Source organism: Nelumbo lutea, chromosome 2 (genome assembly GCF_056320005.1).
Source record: "Nelumbo lutea isolate HS-2025 chromosome 2, American lotus-T2T, whole genome shotgun sequence".
Lineage (NCBI taxonomy): Eukaryota > Viridiplantae > Streptophyta > Magnoliopsida > Proteales > Nelumbonaceae > Nelumbo > Nelumbo lutea.
This window is the reverse complement of record NC_142685.1, coordinates 1,673,312-1,690,766: the sequence shown is the minus strand read 5'-3', so window position 1 is coordinate 1,690,766 and position 17,455 is coordinate 1,673,312. Positions and strand designations below refer to the sequence as shown.

Genomic DNA, 17,455 nt, shown 5'->3' with positions numbered 1-17,455 from the left:
TTTCGTGTGTGTGTGTGTTGTACAGATTAAAGAAAAACACAGACTGTCTTGATCCCATCGATCATTCATTCATGTTTTCAAAGGAAAAGCAAGGTTTTTACAACGTCAAACAGTCGTCCAATTTTTGGTCTTCAATTTTCTCTCTACGTATTGATACATCCACAGCAAACAATAAAAACAAGTAGAAATAATTTACATTTAGAAGGGGAAACGAAAAAAAAAAAAAGAAGAACGCATATCAAATATTCTACATACTCCTGTTTGATTCATTATAAAACAATAACCACGCTATCAAATGTTGACATCAATTCTGGCTTCATCAGGCTCGGTACATTCTTCATCGCCAGCATTCTCACACTTCAGCAGCTCTCCACAGGTCGTCTTCCTTCACTCCCCCCGCCAAGTGGCCTGTGGAACAGCATGTACTGAAGCTTGAGAGTTGAGATTGCTTGTTGTTTACATACCACACTCGTGACACCATTCTCCTTCAAATACGTCTCCAATAGGAGATTAGCCACATTGAAGAAGACTCGTCATGCCCACTTGTCAATCCACCTTGCAGGTCGTCATCACGGCCAGGATGAGAGTCCAGGTCTATCTGCGGCTTGCTACTCTCACCCCTTTCTTAGTTAAGATTCTGCTCTAGCCTCCACCAGAACATGATTCATTTTCTTGCTCGTTCTCATTCTCCGTAGGATCTAATTGCGATAAATAAACACCTCCTCTGTACGTTTCTGTCTAATTCAACTTCCATCTCTGGGACCCCAGAGATGTCGCTTCCTCTGAGCAATTTCTGCTTCACGCTCAAACTAGTATTTCTTCCTGCGCATCATGAGTGTTTTGAGACGGTGCTCCACAGTCACGCAAATATTGCATGTACATGTGGGCTTGTGCTTTGAGCCTTTCCCGAAGGTGGCTCCTGGTCCCCTCCCTTGCCTCCAAGGACCGTTGCAGTGGCCAGAGTGTCTAGGCCTGAAAGTTCACGCTCCAAGGCTGGTTTATGGTTTGCAACAACTCTCCCTTTTTTCTTATCTATGTCACAATTACAGAACATAAGTCATGAGTGGTAGAAATTGAAAATTCTGTTCACCCACATATGCATTCTGAACATTAAAAATACATTGGCATATGTAAAAACTAGCGTCTTCTTCCAAAATCCTTGTGGGTAATATATTCCATACATTTTACATGTTTCGTGCACCAGAAACTACAGCAATACACAGAAAAATGAAATATTATCATACATTTCCAAAGCAGTTTAGTGATACCGAGTATTTTTGTCAGTTCAATTTCGGAATACCCAAAACACATGCCTATATGTTCAACGTCATCTAATTGATGGCCCTGTATAATATAAACACAATGATACATTAAAACGAACCATTATCTACCTACAGAAACAAAGAAGAAAGAAAAAATACTGTTGCAGGTAACAATTATCTACAGAAGAAGAAAGAGAAAAGAATAGGAAGAAAGAAAAATAAAGAAAGGAAAAATGATGGACAGAAAAAAGTGCCATATTGAATAGAGAATGGAGTATTTCAAAATGAAAAAGAGCCATTTATCTACAGAAAAAAGCTGCTGCAGGTAACAATTTTCTATACACTACCAATGAAAAGCAGTAAGTAGACTGATGGACTTGCTTCCTGGGCAACTGAGAATGGGTGTAGCTGGTTCAAGGGAGCTCACCCTCCTGAAATGTGCGAGAGAGAGAGAGACAGAGACAGAAGAGAGAAGGGAGAAGAAGATGCTAATTGATTTTCAATCATGTCATGCTCTCAAGAGCTCATTACAGATATTTATAGCAAGAAGCACGTCTTCTAACAGACTAACGAACTCTGATCACTTCTCCTGATGTGGACCATGTACACGAATCTCAGAGGAGGCACGGTGCGCATGATTCGTGGGGCATACTGAGCTGGGCTTCGAGCGCCATGGGCCTGGACCTCTCCTTCCGGGCTTGCTTCTACATGGGTCTTTACACACCCTTCCCCATCGAGAATGACCTTGTCCTCAAGGTCGATAGTGGGAAACTGCTTCTGAAGTTGGTTGTAGTCTTCCCAGGTGGCATCCTCCTCCGGCAGGCCCTTCCACACAACTAAGACCCGTTTGTGGACCTTGCTGCCAGTTTTTACCCAACGAACATCCCTAATCCGTTGTGGTTCAAACATCACTTCGCCAACTTCTGAGAACGGAAGAAGTGTGGGGCTGGTGATATCAGAGGAGGATAGACAAGGCTTAAGAAGGCTAACATGAAATGGGATGATAGGGAGGTTGAGACGGTAGGCTACGACCCCAATTCGTTCAACCACCTGAAATGGGCCGAAGTAACGAGGAGACAGTTTCTGAGATGATCTTCGTGCCAGAGACGCCTGTCTATATGGTTGGAATTTCAAATAGACCCAATCCCCTACTAAAAACTCCAACTCCCGGTGTTTCTTGTCATAAGCAATCTTCATACGCTGTTGGGCCCGTTGTAGGTGGTACTTGAGGGTCTCGAGTATTTTGTCTCTCTCTGAGAGTTGGGCTTCAACTTCAGCTACTGATGACTTTCCCTTTTTGTATGGAAGAATAGGCGGAGGGTCACGCCCATAAAGTACCTTAAAAGGACTGGTTCCTGCCGAAACCTAGAATGTGGTATTATACCAAAACTCGGCCCATGGTAACCATCGAGCCCACTGCCTGGGCTTACCTCCCACAAAACATCATAAGTTTCCAAGCAACGATTAACTACTCCCGACTGTCCATCTATGGATGATAACTGGTTGAGTGAAGTAGATGTACACCTAGGGCTGTGAAGTAGGCTTGCCAAAAGGAGCTCATGAAGAGATGATCCCGGCCAGTCAAAATGGAGAGGGAGGTCCCATGGAGTTTGGCCACTTCCCATATGTAGGCCTAGAGAGTGCAATAAAGTGTGCGTACTTACTTAGCCGGTTGACCACCACCAGCACGACCGACTTCCCTTGAGATGTGGCGAGCCCTGTTATGAAGTCCATGGTAACTTCTTCCCAGACCTTCTCTGGTGTGGGTAGGGGTTGTAAGAGCCCAGCTGGTGCCTGCGTGCTACACTTCTGCTATTGGCACATGGCACACCTTGCAACATAATCTTGCACCACTCGTTTCATGCCCCTCCAATGATAATGAATGGCCAAGCACTTGTAGGTACGGAGAGCCCCGGAATGCCCCCCTTGGGCTGAGTCATGAAAGAGTTGTAACAATTCCTGGTGGTACTTGGATCAGTCCCAAGTGTTTCTTTGTTCTTTGTCTTTGACTTTTTTTAAGTCTTATTGTAGGTGTTACAGTTTTGTCATTTCTTCTTTCAGTCTCATTATTATCAACAAGTATTGAGATCTGAGTTTCTCTTTCAGGTTCTCTGTCGTTTTCTGTAGATTCAAAACATAGTTTATTTTCAAAAAATTCAACATTTCTAGTTCCAATTATTATGTTGGACTCTAAGTCTAGAAGCCTATAGGCCTTGCTATGTTCTGCATATCCAACAAACATACTTCTCTTAGCTCTAAGTCCTAACTTGGTTTTTTTAGGATCTAGAACTCTATAATATGCTAAGCACCCCCACACTTTTAGATATGCTAAATTAGGCTTTCTTCTTGTCCATAATTCATATGGGCATTTGTTATTAACTCTAGAAATAATTCTATTATGTAAATAACAGGCTGTTAGGAGTGCTTCCCCCTACAGGTTTAAGGGTGCATTAGCTTTTAACAACATGCATTTTATCATTTCGGTAAGTGTTCTATTTTTCCTTCGGTCAGGCCATTCTGTTGAGGGGTATAGGGAGCAGAACACTGATGTATTATTCCAAATTCTTAACTGAAAGAATTAAACCCATTTTTAAAGTATTCAGCACCCCTATCACTTCTAAGGATTTTAATTTTCTTTTCTAGTTGATTTTCAACTTCAGTCTTGTACAATTTAAACATGTCAAAGGCTTCATCCTTATTTCTCATAAGGTAGACATAGATGTACCTAGAAAGATCATCTATAAACGTTATGAAGTATCTCTTACCTCCTCTAGTTAATACATCATTGAGTTCATAGATGTCAGAATGAATTAGTTCTAAAAGTTGGAAATTTTTCTCAACATTAGGGAAATGTTTCTTAGCCATTTTAGATTTTACACATATCTCACATTTTTCAATTGATTCATTATTGTAAGCAATTATACCAAATTTGCTCATATTCTTTATGGATTTAAAATTCAAGTGTGCTAATCTATCGTGCCATAAAGAAAAAGAATCAACAATATAAGAAGAAACTTTTCCTTCATTAATACTTAATTTGAACATACCATTACAGCCATATCCCTTTCCAACAAACATTTTATTTTTGGATAAAATTAGTTTGTCAGATTCAAAGACAACTTTGAATCCCCTCTTACAGACAAGATTTACTGAGACCAAGTTCTTTCTAATGTCAGGAACATAGAGAACATTTAGGAGAGCCAGTGTCTTTCCAGAGGTGAAGTTCAACTCTACATTGCCTCTTCTAGCAACTTTGGCACATGTTTGGCTTCCCATCTGTACCTCTTGGCCATCAGTCACTTCTTCATATGTCTTGAACAAGGACTTGTCCTTGCAAACATGGACTGGCACCTGAATCAAACCACCATCCAGAAGATGATTCTGCCATGTTGACTTCAATAATCATGGCCACTAGATTGTCTTCTACCATGTTTGCAGACTTTGTTTTGCCTTTCCGACGTCAGCAGACTCGGGCATAATGCCCCTTCTTTCTACAAACATAGCAGGATCATTTCTTATTGTTGCTCTTCTTGGAAGTTCCCATCCTTCTTCTTTACTTGTAATGCAGGGTTAGTCTTCTTCGATCTGTTTTCCACAAAATTGACCTTAGAGTTCAGCATACCAGCCAGAGTCTTATCCCTACTGTCTCTAATCCGAGACTCTTCTTCAATACGAAGGTGTTGTTAAATTTGCTTCAAGGTAAGTTATTCAGCCTTGTACATAAGCTTCTTCCTGTAATCCTTCCAAAAGGGTGGAAATTTGGCAATGATTGCTCCCACTTGGAAAGATTCAAGAAGGATGATGTCAAAAGATCGAATTTTGTTAACTATCACTTGTAGTTCATGAACTTGCTCCAGTATGAGTTTATGGTCATTCATGGTGAAGTCAAAGTATTCTGCAATAAGACACTTATTCATACCTGCTTCTTGCACCTTGTATTTGAATTCCAGGGCATTCTAGATTTCTTTTGGAGATGTAAGTTCTTTGTAGAAATTGTAGAGCCGGTCTGATAAAACATTCAGTATGTGTCCTCGACACAGAAGTCAGTCATCTTCTCGTTTTGCTCCTTCCTTCTTTAGTTTTTCTGAGTCTTTGTCAGTGGGTTCAGGAAGTAATTGCAGATTCGGGTCCAGCAGATAGTATAATTTTAGTGTGGTCAGAAAGAATATCATCTTGTCTTGCCATCGGCTGAAGTTTGCTCCATTGAACTGGTCTAGTCGTACAAGATCTTGATTCATCATCTTGATCAAAGTCATGCTTGCTTCCGCCTCCATTGCAGAATAACGTTCTAAAATTGTTGGAAAATGGGGTCGCTGTAACTTTGGAGGAGAAGCTCTAAGGCGCGTCTGAAGACATTGTCTTTAGAACGTTATTTGCCCCCAATCGGTTTCACCAAGTTTGTCGTTGGGTTACAGGCAAATCTGTTCCCAGGATACAACAGAGCCTTGGGCGAGAATCTGCAACCAGCAAAGTTGAAGAATCTCCAAAGTAGCAGACCGGACTGAGAAAGAGAGAGAAAGTGGATTTCGAAAATGTGTGTTTTTGAAGTCTGATTCATGCTCCTTAAATACTTTATGAAGAGGTATGAAGAAAATGTAGGTGTTGATTCAGAGAAGGCACCTTGAACAGTCACAATTTCAAACATTGTGACTATTTAAAAAGTGATTAACAGTTAATGACTGTTAACTTTGAATTATGCCTCTTGATCACACCCGATCAAATCGTGACGTTGACCTCATCAACGGTGATCAACGGTCAGCATCGCACCAAAACCAAAGCCGCCCTTCGCAAGCCACGCGGGTGCGCGCGAAGTGCGAGCAAAGTGTGCCTCTAAAGCGCCTCATTGCGCCGCATACACGTGCACGCGCGTTGTGCGGTATCAAACCCTCATACTCTCCTTTACTATTTCTAAGGAATATAAATCAGCTCCTATTAAAATACCAAAAACAAAACTTATAATTTTCCAATGTGGGACAAGTTCAAAACTGGGCTTTGTAAGAGAAAAGCTAATTTCTCAATCAAGTGTGCAAGTGCAATTTCTCATGTAATTGACCAATCAAACCCATTGGATTTAATCTCTTATGAGATTAAAATTCAACAATACACAACCATATCTCACTATAGTGGAATAAGACACTAAACAATAAATTCTACCAAAAGAGATCACATAGGCCCAAGTACCAGAATGACTAGTCATATGAATGTAATTTCATTGTACTTATTTGGAACCAGATACTAAAAAAAGAGAAAAAACAATACAAGAGTCCTATTAAAGCTTCAAATAAGTTACACACAAAAGATAATAAAAAATATCAGATTATGTGATCCTTCAGTTTATTAAGAAACTTTCTTAGATGAGGCCCAATCAGTGATACATCTCAATCTTTCTTAAATGACAATTTCCTATATGAGACATTTATGCACATCCTACAAGTACGTATAAAGGAGATCTTTGTGGAGAATGGTGATTGTTAGTAAATATGAGGTGGTAAGATTTGGGTGGGACTCCAGATTGGTGAGCTCATTTTATGGGATATGTGTGTGGAAAGGAAATATGCGGTTTCATACCGAGTTTTCTGGTTGCACAAAATTTTTGGTGAGGGATGGAACTAGAGTTAGATTTGGGAAAGGTAACTGTTGTAAGGTAGACAAGTTGCTTGATATTTACCGGTGGTGCAGATTGAGTTTTAAAGACATTGCTGTTAGGGATGCTAGTGGGTCAGATTAAGTGGTAAGCCCATATTGAGCTGACCTTAATGGGTTAGGGATGATCAACCTTAATTGGGTTTGGGTTGTGTCTGCCCCTGTGCCAGACCCTACCTTCTTGATATTCTATCATGGTAATATTTGTAAATATACCCTTGATTGAGTATAGATGTGCGCTACTTGTGGAGGAGCCGGGATCTGCTCACAACAAAAACTGTCCCAACATGCTGTGTCGCACATCTCACCATAAAACTGGGACCCACCATGTGTTGGATGTGCAGACACAGATCATGTTGGAACAGTTTTTTTTTTTAAGCAGGTCCAGGCTCCTTCTGGAATGAGTTGTGTTGGGTTCAGATTTCCATTTCATTTAGACACGTCAGAATCGGGTTAAACTAAACCCATGCTGGGACCCAAGCCATTGGCATCCTAATTCCTAATTGTAGTCAGTCAGTGCTTTAAAATCAGGGGAGATCAGGTTGTTTGAAGATCAATCATGATTCTCTTCTTGCATTAATAAAACCATTTAATCCAATTGGAAATAAATGAAAAAAAAAAAAAGAATTAGGGATTTGATAGTATGATATCATGGTCTTCATCAAATGCTTCAGGTCCATTGGCATTAGGATATCTGACCAAAGAGGCTAAGCAACTAAAAGCCAACATGAACTACTTGTTCAAGTGGATCCCTAAAGATGCTAATAGTCTGGCAGATGCCTTGGCTCCAGCTGGACAGCAAGAGATGGCTTTGTGTGCGCTACCCAGGCCCAAGATCAGTGATTGAATTGTAACATATTGGTTTGTTTGCTGCCTAAGATTGTAGAGGCAACCTTTGGGTGATTTGTGTATTGTTATTCTGGTACTCATTTCCATGCTAAGGGAATGACGTAATCGCTTATATTTCATTAATATAATCAGTTATTGATAAAAAAAAATAATATTATGTATAAAATGTACTCATTGAAAACCCAGAATTCCTACCACGAGTTAAGGAATTAAGTTGTTCAACCCAATAAAGCCTTCTCCCAACCAAATTAGTCAGCTTTCAAAGTATCGATACGTATCGGCTGATACGGGCTGATACGTATCGTGCCGGTGGCTTCCTGATACACCCCTACAGGGGTTGTATCGGGTCAGACCATGGTTCAGAGGGTAACCGGGACTTAAACCAACCCCTCTGAACCGGTTTTGAAAAAAATAAATAAAACATAAAAAAAAGCACCGATACAGGCTGACACGCACCTTGGTTTCACCATTCCACTAATTTGTTCACCATGGCATTATTTGACTCAAACACTGTTAACAGAGGGTGTGGTCCTAGACAATGTGAAATAGCAGAGCATCAGGTCAAGGATTTAGAATGAGGCTTAAGCAATCTCAGAGAGGAGATACATCTACATGAAAATCTGGAAAAATAAATAAAGAACCTTTAAAGGCACTGATTTACATATTTGAACATCATATATATAAATGCACTGATTTACAAAACATATTAGATTTAATATTGAACTAAAATATTTTTGTAGGACTACTTACTATCCGTGTTGTAAGACTCAGACCGGACCGGCCAATCAGACTGCGAGACCCAGGAACCAGAGGCCTAATGCCCGAGTTAAACCAGTCAAATTGGTCAAAATCTAGCTAACTGTTGAAAAGCAGCCGAGTTTCAATGACCCAGACAGTTTTTTCAACTCACCTGGGATCACTAAATTGTTACAAACTTTAAAATGACAAATGAGAATATTTGAACTTGAAACCTCTTGCTCGTGTGTGTTAACATGCTATCATTAATCTAACACACCTTTTGTTCAACCCAGGGCAGTTGTATCAAAAAACAGAGCCTTAACCATCTGGCTGCCTCTTAGACACATGATGTCACAAAAATTATTATTAATATTATTATGATTGACAGTTGAACACTGTTCGACCTGTGACCTAGCATGCTTTCCAATTCTGTGTCCAGTCCAAGACCTACAACATTGCTTACTAATGTCAGGAAGTAGAAAATCTGCAGAAAAGACCTCAAAAAGAATGGATTCATAATTCTTAAAATTCTTTTTTGTTTTTTCACTTCTGGAATCTGGATCTGAAAAGGAAACAGAGGCTGCACTATACCCATATTCTATCTAAGGAGATTTTCCAGTTCCTTTAGGCTTATCTCATTTGGAGCAGAACACCAAAATCTACGGGCATGTCATAAACCACTAGAGACATAGATTTGGTTAATTACTTGCTCTTACAGAGAATGCCTTAACAGACTATTGGTTACCTATTTGTATACAAGCATTGTCTACACAAGTTCATTTTCAGAAGAATCATGAATCCACTTATACCCCTGAGCAAAAGGGGGTCACTTTTTCAAGCTTTAATGAGCCTTCAAGCATGTAGAACTGGATATGAATTTTCTAAAGGATGAAAGCCAAAAACTTTTTTATTGGAAAAGATAACTTTCGTTCAAATTAAACTCTAAACAAGTACAGTTGCCTGTCTCACACCCCAAAAGAGGTGTTGCCCCTTTAAATCAGTAGCTTACAACAAAGCCCAAAAGAGATCTCCCCTAGAAACCCCTTGTTTGGGTAAGGTATCATCCAAACCATTTGCAGTCCTTCTAACCCATTTGAAGGTAACACCAATTTCCTGTGATAGGCACCTCACTTCTCTCAATCTTCATGTGGGTACAAACTCCTAAGTTGTTTGATAGCAAGGATGAAAGCAAAAATTTGTGCTCAGTGAATGTGTGCGAGGGAAAAGAGGTTCAAGGCACATCAGTCAAAGGAATCACCACAGAGATCTCCAAGGTCAAAGAAGGTCTCAAACAAATGATTTCTATCTATAGAATTATTTATATTGATAAAATAAATATACAGAACTCTATATGAAAGTGATGATAAGAAAGGAATATCGAATGGTCAATTTTTGCAAAAAGAAGTTGACCCTTCAAATGGTGTGTTCTTTATTCCCTTTCTCCTGTGCCCAGTTCAGGCAGGAAAAACATCACCTCCTCAATTAGGATAGAAATCATATACTCCTTTTGTGTAAAGGCATTACCATTATTTGCGTGTTATTATCAGATGATCTCCTTAGAAAGTGGCAGATTATAGCCTCATCCTCTTCGTCTAGGACTCATATGGCTCCACTTTTGTCTCCTTTAATCATTGATTTTATCAAGTTAAACTTCAATGGGTGTCTAACCCAAATTTACCAGGGATTGAGGGAAATTTTCAAGAACTGCTACAGCATAATCTTGACTAGAACCAATAGGAGAGGTGGATTCAACAACTGCTGAACTATTAGCAACATTACAAGGATTGAGATTGGAAAAATCATTAAACTCCAAAACTCGGTAGTAGAAAAAACTCAAAGGTGGTGATCGAATGGTGCAAAAAAAAATGCTTCACAGGGCATATGATGAGAGAAGTTGCATCCTAAGCTAGGGAGCTGAGAGCCACTTTCATTTGGATTTGGACCCAAAAGATAACCTTGCAGTATGGTTGATGCTTTGGCAATGCAAGGGGAAAATAGGAATCAATTATTTTAGGGGACTATCCCCTAGGAAAAGGGGTTGTAATGCAAACACACATTGAGATAGGTAGTGGCCAATGTGAGTGTTCACAGGGAAATTGTGTATGGTAAAAGTGCTATTCTTGTTTAATGTTCATGTGAGCGTCTCCTACGGTAGAAAGCAAGAAATACATCGAAAATAGAATATTATGCCAAGTTATCGCATAAAGTTAACAAATGCAGCAATATAACAGAAACCCATTTACCAAATTAAAAATAAACAGAATAAATAAATAAACGATCGATTCTAATCCATAAACGCCCTAAGCCCTGGAAGGGGGAGTGAATGCAGAAGAAGAGAAAACAGAAAACCTAGTATTAAATCCTAGTATTAATTGAACACGAAAAAAGTACGTAAATAGGGCAAATTTCAATTTCCACGATGAGAAAGAAAAATCAACTCCAAAAGAAATAAGTCTACCCGCACTTATCGCAGAGATTATTAAATCCACTAGATTGCAGAACCCACCCATTTCTCCATTCGATCGACGATGTCGGCCCCGCTTGAGACATTCATACAAATCTTGGACGCCATTCAGCGAATCCCCCTCTGCTCTGAAGACCTCTCGTGAGAAGATAAAACCCCAACAGAAATGCCTATTTCATTACAAAATAATCAATATCCACGACAGCAAGCGTTACGAGTTACGACTCTAGCCACTGATCAAAGCCCTAACTCCGTTGTGAATTTCACTTGAAAACTCTGGGGAAAAGAAAAACTAAGCTCCTCTCTCAGTTTACTTCTTCCTCGTATACTCGTCAGGTTCTCTATGTTCTGCATGAATTCAACCAGAACCCGACCGGAGAGCTCTTCAAATCAACCAAACGTCACCGGAAGCTCGCAACGGCGGACGAGTCCCGGGAGGGAATGGAAAAGTGTCCATGCAAATGCAAAATGGATCATGGATGCATAATATGCATGCATGACACTTGAAGTCTTGAAGATACAGCCAACTCTTTGGAAAATTGGAAGTTTCAACCTCTTGTTCCAGGCTCCTACTAACGCGTGTTTAGACAACAGCACCATAGACTGCGCCACCAGGCGCTTTTTAGCCCCACTGTAACACTGGTGGTCTTCCTCTTCCATTACCGGCTAAAAAGGGTAAATTGTTTCTAGATTTTTTTATTAAAATGCCTTTTTTTTTAATATGGGTTCTTTTTTATTGTGAACTCAAAAAATGTATTCATTCAATTTTCTTTTATGTCTTATATTTAAGATTTTAATTCTTATTTTCTCTCATTAAATTTTATACTTATTTTTTTCATTATTCATCATTAAATTCTATTAATTAAATCAATACATAATAATTTTAATAATATAAAAATTTAAATTTTAAAATCTACATGGAAATAAAATCATGTTTTCATCTAATACAAAAATATACATAATAAAAAATATATATAGAAATTTTTGGGCACATATATGATAAATAAAAATATTTTTATTAATTATGGAAATAGAATATAAAATCTAAAACCAAATAGAAATGAAACTATTTTCCAATTCCCTCTCATTAAATTCCATTTATAAGGTATTAATTATTATTCTCATAATTAAATCCATAACATTAATTTTAATAATATAAAAACTAATATTTAAAAAAAATTAACAACAAAAAATTTCTTAACCCATGGTGGATAAGCAATTCATCATTTAGGTCATATGGGTTAACCAATGGTGCCATAACTAAATAATAGAAATTTAAAATAGATATAGATAAAAATATAAAAATATAGAAAATTAAAAAAAAAAGGCATGTATCTAGAAAATAACTTTCAGAAATTTGATATTTATTGTTAACAGGTGTAATATATGTACTGCTCACAGTACCCGTAGGGGTATTTTTGTAATTCTATAGACATATTGTTATGTACGGGCAGAATAGTATAAATGCAAAGCTTCACTCAACTGAAGCTAAGTTTTTGAGGCCTTAACTCTGTAGCCTATTTTTCTTCTTCTTCTTCTTCTTCTTCTTTCTTCTTCCCTTCTTCTTCTCCTTCTCCTTCTGCTCAACATGGTATCAGAGCAGGACTGTCCAGGCCTGGAAAACAACCAACTGAGGTCTCTCTCCACTATTGCATATAAGCTATAGTCCTTATGCTCGAAGACAAGGAGATGAAGCATTCTCTAGTATTGTGGATTGTCTCCACTGTCGAGTTGGGTTTTGCTACATGAAAGCTGATTGTTCAACTTCCTGGCACAGAAAAAAGGGGTTCTGCTACTGATTGTTCAACTTCAAACCTTAGGTGTTGGTAGCTGGTGTTATTCGACTAAGAAGTCTATGAAAATCCATTCCAGACTTTCAAAGGAAGGTTCTGTCCTGAAGAGAAGTTCGAATCCATGACTGTTCTACCTATTCACAGTTCGGGTGACACAGGGACTGAAACTTTTTCTTTTCTTTTCCTGTTTATGGCTCTCTTCTTGCATGACTGTTAATGTCCCAAAAATCTATGTAGGGACTGTTCCCCTTCCTCCAAGTGTATGTTGTTCTATTCAACTCTCCAAGGGATTGTGGTTGAACCCTAGACCCTAAGTAATTGTTCAGCTGTCCTGGAAAGTGGATATCAGCCGACTAAGTGTGGTGCGCCACCACTTGTATTGTTGTTTCTACTGAGTTTTTTTTCTCTCTTGGTTGAGAAACTATATTGAAGTTGCAAAACTGTAGATCATTCAGATCTGGTTACACTACAAGAACAATTCGTATATTCTTTTGTGGACTCCTACACAGTGTAAGTCATACATCCTAGTACTGCAGCTGCAGTGTTTGTGTTTGGTTCTCTGTGAAACTGAAAATCAGCAAGTGCCTAGTTGTGGACTGTAATAGCTCTGTAAGGCAGTGTACCTGTGTTTTTTGAGTACTTCTAAACCTAGAATCATGAATAAGGAAAGATTGTGGTGCACTAATTGTCAGAGGCCCCGACACACCAAAGATACTTGTTGGGATCTCCATGGGAAACCAAAGTGGGTTTAGGATTTATCTAAGAAACAAGGCTTAGATGTAATTAGAAGACCCGGGCAACAAGGTACCAAGAAACACCACATGGCAAATATGGTTTCTCGGAAGAATCAGCCCTCCACTTCTACTGTGCCTCAAACACCACATAACCAATACAGCTACTTTGGATCAGACCCAAGGGAGGATATTGTAAACACCACCTCTTTTGCATCCATATCAGGTAATTCTTCCACTGCTTTCCATGTTGCCTCACACAACATTGACTCTCCATGGATCATCGATTCCGGAGCGTCAAAACACATGACTAATATGTCCTCTTACTTTCAAACTTATCACCCTCTTTCCGAAAGAGATAAAGTGAGATTATCTAATAGATCATACACTTCCATAGCTGGTCAAGGAACTCTCTCTCTTCCCCTCGGCCTTACTCTTTCTAATGTTCTTCATGTTTCCAAAATTCCCTATGAATTTGTTCTCAGTCAGTAGTATTACAAATTCCTTGAACTATTCTATGACTTTTTTCCCTACCTATTGTGTGATTCAAGATCTTGCCTCGGGGAGGACGATTGGTAGGGGTTGTATGGTTGATGGACTCTACATGCTGGAGAATACGGTTGGCCTTCATGTTACAGAGTCTATGAGTCAGTTCAAAAAGAGTAAAATGTATTTGTGGCATTATCGTTTGGGTCATTTATCTTTTGAAACCTTGAAATTCGTTTTCCAGAACTGCGTAAGTCAATGTATGTTTCTAATTTTTCCTGTCAAACGTGTCAGTTAAGCATGCATTGTAGAACTCAATTGCCTCAAAGAAATAGTAAATCTGAGTTTCCATTTCACATTGTGCATTCTAATGTGTGGGGCCCTGCTACTTTACCTTCTGAGAGTGGCTACAAGTACTTCATTGACGATTATTCCAGATACACTTGGATATATCCAATGTGAACCCGTGAGGAAATACCATAAATTATCCAAGATTTCCAGCGGATGGTCTTCACCAAATTTCAGACTGAGATTCAAATATTCCAGTCAGACAATGCAAAAGAATTTTTTCATAGTGACCTCACGGATTTATTTGCTCCATATGGCTCTCTTCATCGGAGCTCTTGTGCCCATACACCACAACAAAATGGTGTGGCTGAACAGAAGAACCAACACCTCCTTGAAGTGGCACGGGGTTTACTACTCCACATGAATGTTCCCAAACGATTTTGGTTTAAGGTTGTCCTTTGTTCTACATACCTCATTAACCAAATGCCCTCTCGTTGGTTAGAGTACAAAGCCCCACATCAGCTTCTCTTTCCTAAGGCCCCTCTTCTTTCTATCCCTCATCGTGTTTTTGGTTGTCGGTGTTTTGTCTAAAACCTATCTCCCACCCGGGGGAAATTGGACTCTCGTGCTATTCCGTGTATATTTCTTAGCTATTCATTATCTCAGAAAGGGTATCGTTGCTTTGATCATGTTTCTCAGAGATTCTATGTCTCCATGGATGTTACATTCTTTGAAAATGAACCCTTCTTTCCTGTTTCTCCTCAGGGGGAGTGTACACATGAAGAGAAACTAATTCAGCCTCCTCCTCTTCCTAATCCTTCTCCTCCTTCCCTTTCTCCTTCTGATCATCCATCTTTCCGTGTTTTTTCTTGACGTCGTAAAGGCCAACTAAGTTTATGAGCTGTGGAGAATCCAGAAGTTGTACCTCAAGTGCCATCAAATTCCTCGGGGGAAGATCATACTCACTCAGGTAACTTGACTTCCAATGATAGTTCTGACCTCCCTGTTGCTAATGATCTTGACCTTCCTATTGCTCACAGGAAAGGTGTTAGGTTGTGCACCACAAAACACCCCATTTTCAACTTTGTCTCCTATGAGAACATCTCACCTTCATTTTGTGCCTTCCTTACCTCCATTGACAGTATCCCTATTCCCAAGAATGTGGCAAAAGCTCTCTCAGTACCAAAATGGACAAATGCCATGAAGGAAGAAATTGATACTCTTCATAAGAATGGCATGTGGAAACTTGTTGATCTCTCTAAGGGTAAGGTTCTAGTTGGATGTAAATGGGTGTTCACTGTTAAGCATGGTGCTGATGGAACTGTGCAGAGGTATAAAGCTCGTTAAGTGGCAAAGGGTTTTACTCAAGTATATGGAGTTGATTATGCAAAAACCTTTGCCCCTGTTGCCAAAATGAACTCTATTAGAGTACTTTTCTCTCTTGCTGTCAATCTGAATTGGGATCTACATCAGCTCGACATCAAGAATGCCTTCTTGAATGGTGACCTTGAAGATGAAGTTTATATGGCTCAACCCCCCAGTTTTTTTGGCTCAAGGAAGTGAACAGAAAGTGTGCAAGTTAAAGAAGTCTTTATATGGGCTGAAGCAATCACCAAGAGCTTGGTTTAGTAGATTTCATATTGCAGTTCAGCAGAGGGGATACAAGCAATGTCAGTCAGATCACACACTATTTGTAAAAAGGGTAGAAGCTAAAATGGCTACCCTAATAGTATATGTGGATGACATAATTGTTACTGGTGACTAGGAGGATGAAATTCAAAGTTTGAAGGGCTTCCTTGCCACTCAGTTCGAAGTGAAAGATCTAGGACCTGCCAAATACTTCTTTGGAATTGAGGTTGCCCGATAAAAAAAGAGTATCTTTATCTCCCAAAGGAAATATGTCATAGACTTGCTTAAGGACACTGGAAAGATTGGAATTAAACCAGTTGACTCTCCCATTGACCCCGACCATAAGTTAAGTGACAGACAAGGTGAACCTCTTAAGGATGTGAAGCAATTTCAGATGCTTGTAGGAAGATTGTTGTACCTCTCTATGACTCGTCCAGACATAGCATATGTTGTTGGTGTCCTCAGCCAGTTCATGCATGCACCTATGTCCACCCATCTTGAAGCAGCAGAGAGAGTACTTTGATATCTTAAGAAGTTCCCGGGTGCTGGTTTATTATTCCAGAAACATGGACACTTGAGGTTTGAAACTTACACAGATGCGGATTGGGCTAGATCCCAAAGTGACAGAAGGTCTACTAGTGGTTATTGCACCTTTGTAGGAAGGAACCTTGTTACTTGGAGGAGTAAGAAGCAAACCGTGGTAGCTAGACCCAGTGCTGAAGCTGAGTATGGTGCAATGGCACACGAAGTAGCCAAAGGTATGTGGATAAAGAATCTATTGGGAGAGTTGGGTTTTCCAGTTGGTAAACCCATGACTCTACTCTGTGACAACAAGGCGACTATCAGTATCGCTGCCAACCTGGTACTACATGATAGAACAAAGCACATTGAAGTTGACAAGCATTTTATCAAAGAGAAAATCATCACAGGCGAAGTATGTACTCCATACATCAGCTCTGAAGACCAACTAACAGACTTATTTACAAAAGGGCTAAACCATTCCAGACATCAAGGTCTCTGTGACAAGTTGGGCATGATTGATATCTATGCCCCAACTTGAGGGGGAGTGTTAACAGGTGTAATATATGTACTATTCACAAACTTAGTACCCGTAGGGGTATTTTTGTAATTTTGTAGACATATTGTTATGTATGGCCAAAATAGTATAAATGCAAAGCTTCACTCGACTAAAGCTAAGCTTTTGAGGCCTTAACTTTGTAGCCTCTTTTTCTTCTTCTTCTTCTTCTTCTTCTTCTTTCTTCTTCCCTTCTTCTTCTCCTTCTCCTTCTACTCAACATTTATTAATAATAATTTTAAAATCTTAATCTATATTTATATATACTAAATTTTATATTTATTATATTTTTAGTAACTATTTATTGTATTTTTGTGATAAATATATTTTCAATATTTATGTATAAATCTATTTTGTTTTGTTATTTAATAGAAAATTTTCAACCGAGAACTCTCAGACACTCTTCATTTTAGCCTTTCTTGCTCCCTCATGAAGCCACCTCATCACTCCCTTCTCCCTTTCTCATACTGAATTATTTAATTTATTTAATTAATTAA

At 39.1% G+C, this 17,455-nt stretch overlaps 2 long non-coding RNA genes across 2 annotated transcripts; both read right to left on the bottom strand.

The window, feature by feature from the left end:
- Positions 1-48: 48 nt before the first annotated feature.
- LOC148868028 (uncharacterized) lies at positions 49-11,561 on the bottom strand. The gene is made up of 3 exons (XR_016107295.1): positions 10,999-11,561; positions 8,211-8,285; positions 49-1,032 (listed from the first exon to the last, which is right to left on the bottom strand). It is a non-coding gene; the product is annotated as an uncharacterized LOC148868028 (long non-coding RNA).
- Positions 4,267-7,532, bottom strand: LOC148868029 (uncharacterized). The gene is made up of 2 exons (XR_016107296.1): positions 5,182-7,532; positions 4,267-4,847 (listed from the first exon to the last, which is right to left on the bottom strand). It is a non-coding gene; the product is annotated as an uncharacterized LOC148868029 (long non-coding RNA).
- Positions 11,562-17,455: the final 5,894 nt, after the last annotated feature.